Source organism: Mus musculus, chromosome 7 (assembly GCF_000001635.26).
Source record: "Mus musculus strain C57BL/6J chromosome 7, GRCm38.p6 C57BL/6J".
Classification (NCBI taxonomy): Eukaryota; Metazoa; Chordata; class Mammalia; order Rodentia; family Muridae; genus Mus; species Mus musculus.
Genome location: NC_000073.6, coordinates 13,851,097 through 13,859,218, shown reverse-complemented (window position 1 = coordinate 13,859,218; position 8,122 = coordinate 13,851,097).

Genomic DNA, 8,122 nt, shown 5'->3' with positions numbered 1-8,122 from the left:
TTTGTTCTGTGCTTTTAGTGTTTTGATTATTATGTGACATGAGGATTTTCTTTTCTGGTCCCATTTATTTGATGTTCTATAGGGGTCCTGTACCTTCATGGCCAACTCTTTCTTTAGGTTGGGGAAGTTTTCTTCTATGATTTTGTTGAAAACTTTTCCAGGTCCAATGAGCTGGGAAGCTTCTATTCTGATTATTCCTACGTTTATTTGGGTTTTTTTGTTTGTTTGTTTTTTTGTTTTTTTGTTTTTTTGTTTTTTTCAGCGTGTCTTGAATTTCTTGAATGGCTTGGGTTAGAAGTTTTTTAATGTTTTAAATTTTCTTTAACTGTTGTGTCAATCTCTTCTATTTTATCTTCTACACCTGAGATACTCTCTTCTTTTTTATTTAATTTTAATTTATTTTTATTAGATATTTTCTTCATTTACATTTCAAATGCTATCCCAAAAGGCCCCTATAACCTCCCCATGCCCTGTTCCCCAACACACCCACTATTGCTTTCTGGCCCTGGCATTCCCCTCTACTAGGGCATATGATCTTCGTAAGACCTGGGGCCTCTCCTCCTATTGATGGCTAACTAGGCCATCCTCTCCTATATATGTAACTAGAAACACAGTTCTGAGGGGTACAGGTTAGTTCATATTGTTTATCCTCCTATAGGTTTCCAGACCCCTTTAGCTCCTTGGTAACTTTCTCTAGCTCCTTCATTGGGAGCCCTGTGTTCCATAAAATAGATGACTGTGAGCATCCACTTCTGTATTTGCCAGGAACTGGCATAGCCTCTCAAGAGATAGCTATAGCAGCATCTTGTCAGCTAGAGATTCTCTTCTATCTCTTGTATTCTGTTAGTGATACTTACATCTGTAATTCCTGACCTCATTCCTAGGTTTTCCATTCCAAGGATTGCCTCCATTTGTGTTTTCTTTCTTATTTTTACTTCCACTTTTCTGTCCTAGATGACTTTATTCAATTCCTATGCCTGTTTATCTGTATTTTCCTGTGTTTCTTTGAGTGAGTTATTGTATCCTTAAAGACTCTATTATCTTCATGAGATATGATTTTGTGTCAGCTTTCTGATTTTTCAGGTCTGTTGTATTCAGGGCTTGCTGTTGTGAGGGAAATGTGTTCTGATGATGCCAACGTATATTGGCATCTGTTGTTGATTGTCTTGCACTTGCCTTTTGCCATCTGGTTATCCCTGGTGTTTATTGGTCTGGGTTACTGTCTAGAGTCTGCCTCTTTTGTCCCTGTGTTACCTTAGGTCTCCTGCATCCTTGGCTGTAGCAGACCACCTTGTGTGGGCCTCCAACTTAGGAGCCCTTCACAGGGGTAGAGAACTCCTGGGAGCCCTTCAGACTCTTTGTGTCTTCAATGAAACATTCAAGTGGTTTTACAACTTCTCTGAGTGCAGCTGATCCTCAATTTCTCTGAGTGCAGCTGATCCTCAACTACTCTAAGTGCAGTAGATCCTCAACTGCTCAGAGTGCATCAGGTTTTATAGAATGGATCAGAATATGGTGTCTTCACTGATGCAGACCAGCCAAAAATCTGCCCCAGCAAAAAGGACTGGGCATCTAATTACTTTCTTTATTTCTTCCATGAACAATTTCTCACTAGGAAGAGAGTTGTTAAGTTTCCATGAATATATAAGTTTTCTGGTTTTTGTTTGTTATGGATGTCTAGCCTTACTCCAAGGTGATCTGATAAAGTACATGGGATCATTTCAATTATCTAGTACTGTTTGAGGTTTGTTCTGTTACAGATTATATGGTCACTTTGGAGAAGGCACAATGAGGTCCTGAGAAGAAGGTATATTCTTTGATTTAGGGTGAAATATTCTGTATATATCTATTCAATCCATTTGTTTCATAACCTCTCTTAGTTTCACTGTGTATCTTGTGTATCTGTTTAGTTTCTGTGTCAGTGACCTATACATTAGTGAGCGTGGGGCAGCAAAATCTCCCAATATTATTGTGTGGAATTCAATGTGTGTTTAGAGCTTTAGTAAAGTTTCTTTTATTAATGAGATTGCAGTTGCATTTGGGCATAGATGCTCAGAATTGAGACTTAATCTTAGTGGATTTTTCTTTTGACATATATGAAGGGTCCTTCCCTATATCACTTGCTAACTTTTGGTTGAAAGGATATTTTATTGGATATGAGAATACCAACTCCAAGTTTCTTATGGGACCACTTGTTTGGCAGAATTTATCCATTCTTTTACTCTGAGGTATTGTCTGTTTTATCCTGGAGGTGTGTTCCTTGTAGACAGCAAAATGTTGTAATCTACTTGGTTATCTAGATTGTTGGATTAATCAAAATTAATATGCAAATATTAGTAGTATTCCTTAATGTCAACAATGGACATGTTTAGAAAAAAGTATAATTTATAATAGTTTAGAATATATTGGAAATAATTCTGAACAATTGAGTGAAAGAATTTTACAATAAAAATTAATGACAAAAATGAAGATTTATTTATTCATTTTATATCCTAATTTCTGCCCTCATCCCAATCATCCCCTCCTACAACCCTTACCTCTACTACGTCCCATTCTCCACTAAGATGTGTGGACCCCCACTGTTATACCCCCAACACCACACTAGCAAAACAAATCTCTGCAGAGTTAGGTACTTTCTCTCTTACTGAGACCAGACAACACAGTCCAGCTAAAATAACATATCTTAGAGAATGGAAACAACTTTCAGGATAGCCCTGGCTCCAGTTGTTTGGTACCCATATGAAGAACAATCTGTACAACAGCTACATATATACGGTGGAGTGGGATAGAGGCTAGGTCCAGCTTGTGTTCATAGATGGTGTTTCAGCTTTGAGAGCCCCAAGGGTTCAGGTTAGTTGACTCTGTTGGTCTTTCTGCATTGTTCCTGTCCCCTTTTGGGTCCCTCAATCCTTCCCTAAATACTTCTAGAATAGGACCCAATCTCCATCCTCTGCTGGGATGTGGATCTCTGCATCTATTTGAATTAGCTGCTAGGTAGTGACTCTCAAGGGACAGTCATGCTAGACTCCTGTCTGCAAGCATAACAGAATATCATATGCTATTAGCATAAGGGATTGTTCCTTAACGATAGAATGGGTCGTTAGTTGGTCTGTTTATTGGTTGGCTATTTCCTCAGAATCTCCTCCAACCTCCCTGACTACAGTTCTTCTAGACAGTATAAATTTTAGGTCAAAAGTATTGTAAGTGGATTACTGTACCTACCCTCTACTGTTGACCACTTCATATTGCATACCTCCAATGCTGTGATTCATAGTTTGAATGTCTCCCCCATCCCAGATCTCTAGCATGTCACCCAGATGCTCCAACCTCCCCTGTCAGTTGCTGTTTTCCATTCATTCTCATAGCCATCTGAACATCTCTCCTGTCCCTCCTCACACCTGATCCTGAAACCCACATCTCCCCAACACTCTCTCTACAGAGTTACAAAGTTCCTTCACTCCATCTGCCTCCATGACTATTTTGTTTCCCCTTCTACGAGAGATTTTTATACATCCCAACTTGGCCTCCCTCCTTGTTTCTCTTCTTTAGAAGAGAACATTTTTTAAAAAGGACCTAAAAGATAATACAAAATGGGAAAACATGGACTGGTTCCTTTTGGATTCCATTTGTGCCAGAAGCTCCTCCTGTAAGATAGCCCCTGGAGTTGATCCTGTGCAACAGCACTCCGCATCCAAAAATGACTGGAAGAGAGCTGAACTCCCAGGAGTGACAAAGTACCTCTGAACATTGGTAAGACCACCATTTTTGCTCAAATTACTGATCCAAGAGGGACCCACCCAGAGCCATCGGGACACAGAAACCAAGAAACAGCAAGGGGCAGGATCCATCCAGGTTCTGTCTGAGCCCAGAGCTGACCCTGTACCACAGCCCTTCATAAACAAATTTTTCCCAGAGAGAACTGGTCTTCCAGGAATACTGACACACAGGCTTGCAGGAGGGAAAAGCCACAGTCAGAAAGAGTAAGACCAGCTGGCACCAGAGATAACCAGATGGTGAGAGGCAAAGGAACGTACATAAGCAATAGGAAACAAGGCTATTTGGCATCATCAGAACCCATTTCTCCCACCAAGGCAAGCCCTGGATAGCCCAACATACTGGAAAACCAAGATCCTGGTTGAAAAATCACATATCATAATGATGATAGAGAAGGACTTTATGAAGGACTTAAATAACTCCCTTAAAGAAATACAGGAGAACACAGATAAACAGGTAGAAGCACTTAGACAGTAAACACAAAACCCCTTAAAGAATTACAGAGATACACAATCAAACAGGTGAAGTAACTTACAAAAAATCATCCATGATCTAAAACTGGAAAGAGAAACAATAAAGAAATCACAAAGGGAGACATCTCTGGAGAAAGAAAATCTAGAAAAGAGATCAGGTGTCATAGATGCAAGCATCACCAAAAGAACGAAGATAAAATAGAGAATCCCAGGTGCCGAAGATGACATAGAATACATTGACCCAACAGTCAAAGAAAATACAAAATGCAAAAAGCTCCTAAACCCAAACATTCAGGAAATCCAGGACACATTGAGAAGAACAAACCTGAGGGTAATAGGTATAGAAGTGAGCAATGATTTCCAACTTAATGGACCAGTAAATATCTTCAACAAGATTATAGAAGAAAACTTCCCTAACCTAAAGAAATAGATGCCGAAGAAAATACATGAAACCTACAGAACTCCAAATAGATTGGACCAGAAAGTAAATTTCTCCTGTCATATAACAGTCAAAACCCCAAATGCAGAAAGCAAACAAAGAATATTAAGTGCCAAAAGAGGAAAAAGTAAGTAATATATAAAGGCAAACGTATCAGAATTAAACCAGACACTTCAACAGAGACTATAAAAGCTAGAAGATCCTGGGCAGATGTCTTACAGACCCTAAAAATACACAAATGCCAGCACAACTACTATATCCAGCAAAATTCACAATTACCTTAAATGGAAAAACTAAGATATCACATGACAAATCCAAATTTACACAACATCTTTTGCCACGCCCTCTGGTCGGGTCAGATTGACAGGCTGAAAAAGTCTGTAAGCACTCAGTGAGGAAAAAAGTTTCAAGGAAGCTCACTTCCTGGAGATTTGGCGTTCTCATTTACCCATATACTCATAGTCTATTCCCGAGTTAGTCTGGTGTATGGATGTATGAGCTCTCTTTTAATATTTTATTATAAATGTCTTTTAAGATTAAATTCTGTTATAGATAAGTCTCCCCATTGTTCCAAGGTCCCAGAAGCCTGCAAGCTTGAAATCTGAGCTTGAAATCCTGCAGGAATGCAGTAAGGAAGTCTACCTGGTGGTGGGTTTTACAATAGACTAGTTTACACCTGGTTCCTTTTTTTCTGGCAGCAGCCTGGTCGCCACCTTCTTTTGATGTATACATTCCTTTTGTATTGCACCACTGTAACTTGGTGGATTGTATTTTGCCTGGTTTCTTGTTATTTCTTTGGTATAAAAAGTTTGATGCTCGACCTGACACAATATATTCAGATTCTACACAATCTTGCATGTTGGTCTGTCTTGTCACCCATGGATGTCTTGTCCACCTGCCCCAGAGACCCATTCCACATAGACAAAGGGACCCTGAGGGTCTGTGGCATCTTTCCACAAATCCAGCCCTACAAAAGATAAGACCCAGCACTTTGCTGCATAGAGAAAATGCACCTTAGTGATAAAGACTACCTCAGAGAAAAGCCTGGAAAAAGAGTTTCCAAGCAAATGGTCCCAAGAAACAAATTGAAGTGGCTATTCTAATATTCTTCTCTATTCTACTATTGAAAAAAATCAAATTTCAACCAAAATTTACCAAAATGGATAAGGAAGGACACTTCATACTGGTTAAAGGAAAAATCTACCAAGCTGAACTCTCAATTCTGAAAAATCTATGCTCCAAATACAAGGGTACCCACAATATTAAAAAATATATATATATTAAAGCTCAAAGCACATATTGGACCTCACAAAACAATAGTCAGAGACTTCAATACTGAACCATCATCAATGGACAGATCATGGAAACAGAAACTAAAAGAGAGACACATTGAAACTAACAGAATTTATGGACAAAATGGATTTGACATATCCAAATCTATAGAACAGGTCATTCTAAAATGATTTAATGTACCTTCTTCTCAGCACCCCATGGTACCTTCTAAAAATTAACCATTAAATTGGTCACAAAACAGGCCTGATCAGATACAAGAAGATTAAAACAATCCTAGGTATCCTAATAGATCACCATGGCCTAAGGCTGGTCTTCAATACGAACTAAAACAACAGAAAGCTCACATACACGTGGAAACTGAACAATACCCTGCTCATTGATAATTGGTCAAGGGAAAATAAAGAAAGAAATGAAATACTTTTTAGAATTTTATGAAAATAAAGACAGAGCATACACAAAGTTTTGGGAAAAAATGAAAACAGTGCTAAGAGGAAAACACGTAGATCTGCTGGAGGAATTGCCAACTGGGACAAACACTGGAAATCAGTCTGGTGGTTCTCCCCAGAATATTAGGCATACTATTCCTTGAGAACCCACCTATACCACCCCTGCATATATACCCAGAAGATGCTCCAACATGTAATTAGGACACATGCTCCACTATGTTCATAGCAGCCATATTTATAATAGTCAGAACCCGGAAACAACCAGATGTCCCTCAACAGAGGAATGGATACAGAAAATGGGGAACATTTAGACAATGGAATACTAACCAGCCATTAAAAACAGTGACTTCATGAAATTCACAGGCAAACGGATGGAACTTGAAAATATCATCCTGAGTGAGGTAACTCAGTCTCAAAAGAGCACACACCATATATACTCACTGGTAAGTAGATATTAATCATCCCATATATATTCACCATACACTACGCTATTGTGGATGCTGTGAAGTGCTTGCTGACAGAAACCTGATATGGTTGTCTCCTGAGAGGTTCTGCCAGAGCCTGACAAATACAGAGGCAAATGCTTGCAGCCAACCACTGGACTGAGCATTGTGTCCGCAATGGTGGAGTTGGAGAAGGGTCTGAAGGAGCTGATCCAGTTTGCAGACTCATACAGGGAACAACAGGATCAACTGGCCAGACACTGGAGCTCCCAGTGCCTGGACTACAAACCAAAGTGTACACATGCATGGCTATTCCCACATATGTGGTAGATCATGGTCTTGTATACATCAATGGGAAGAAATGCCCTTGGACCTGAGGGTGTTTGATGCCCCAGTGTAGGTGAATGCCAGGGCTGGAAGTCATGAGTATGTGGGTGGGGGAACACCCTCATAGAGGCAAGGGCAGGAGAAATGGGATAGAGGGGTTCCAAAGGGGAAACCTGGAAAGGGAAAACACTTGAAATGCAAATAAAGAAAATATCTAATAAAAAAATTAAAGACGAGAAGGCACCTGCACATACCACTCACAGATTGGCAGAGTTAATATTATAAAAATGAGGAAATTAGCAAAGGAAATCTACAGATGCAATTTTAAAAATATTTTTATTACATATTTTCCTCAGTTACATTTCCAATGCTATCCCAAAATTCCCCCATATCCTCCGCCCAACTTCCCTACCCCCTCATTCCCATTTTTTTGGCCCTGGCGTTCCCCTGTACTGGGGCATATACACTTTGCATGTCCAATGGGCCTCTCTTTCCAGTGATGGCCGACTAGGCCATCTTTTGATACATATGCAGCTAGAGTCCAGAGCTCCGGGGTACTGGTTAGTTCATAATGTTGTTCCACCTATAGGGTTGCAGATCCCTTTAGCTCCTTGGGTACTTTCTCTAGCTCCTCCATTGGGAGCCCTGTGATCCATCCAATAGCTGACTGTGAGCATCCACTTCTGTGTTTGCTAGGCCCCGGGATAGTCTCACAAGAGACAGCTACATCTGGGTCCTTTCGATAAAATCTTGCTAGTGTATGCAATGGTGTCAGCGTTTAGAAGCTGATTATGGGGTGAATCCCTGAATATGGCAGTCTCTAGATGGTCCATCCTTTCGTCTCAGCTCCAAACTTTGTCTCTGTTACTCCTTCTATGGGTGTTTTGTTCCCAATTCTAAGGAGGGGCATAGTGTCCACACTTCAGT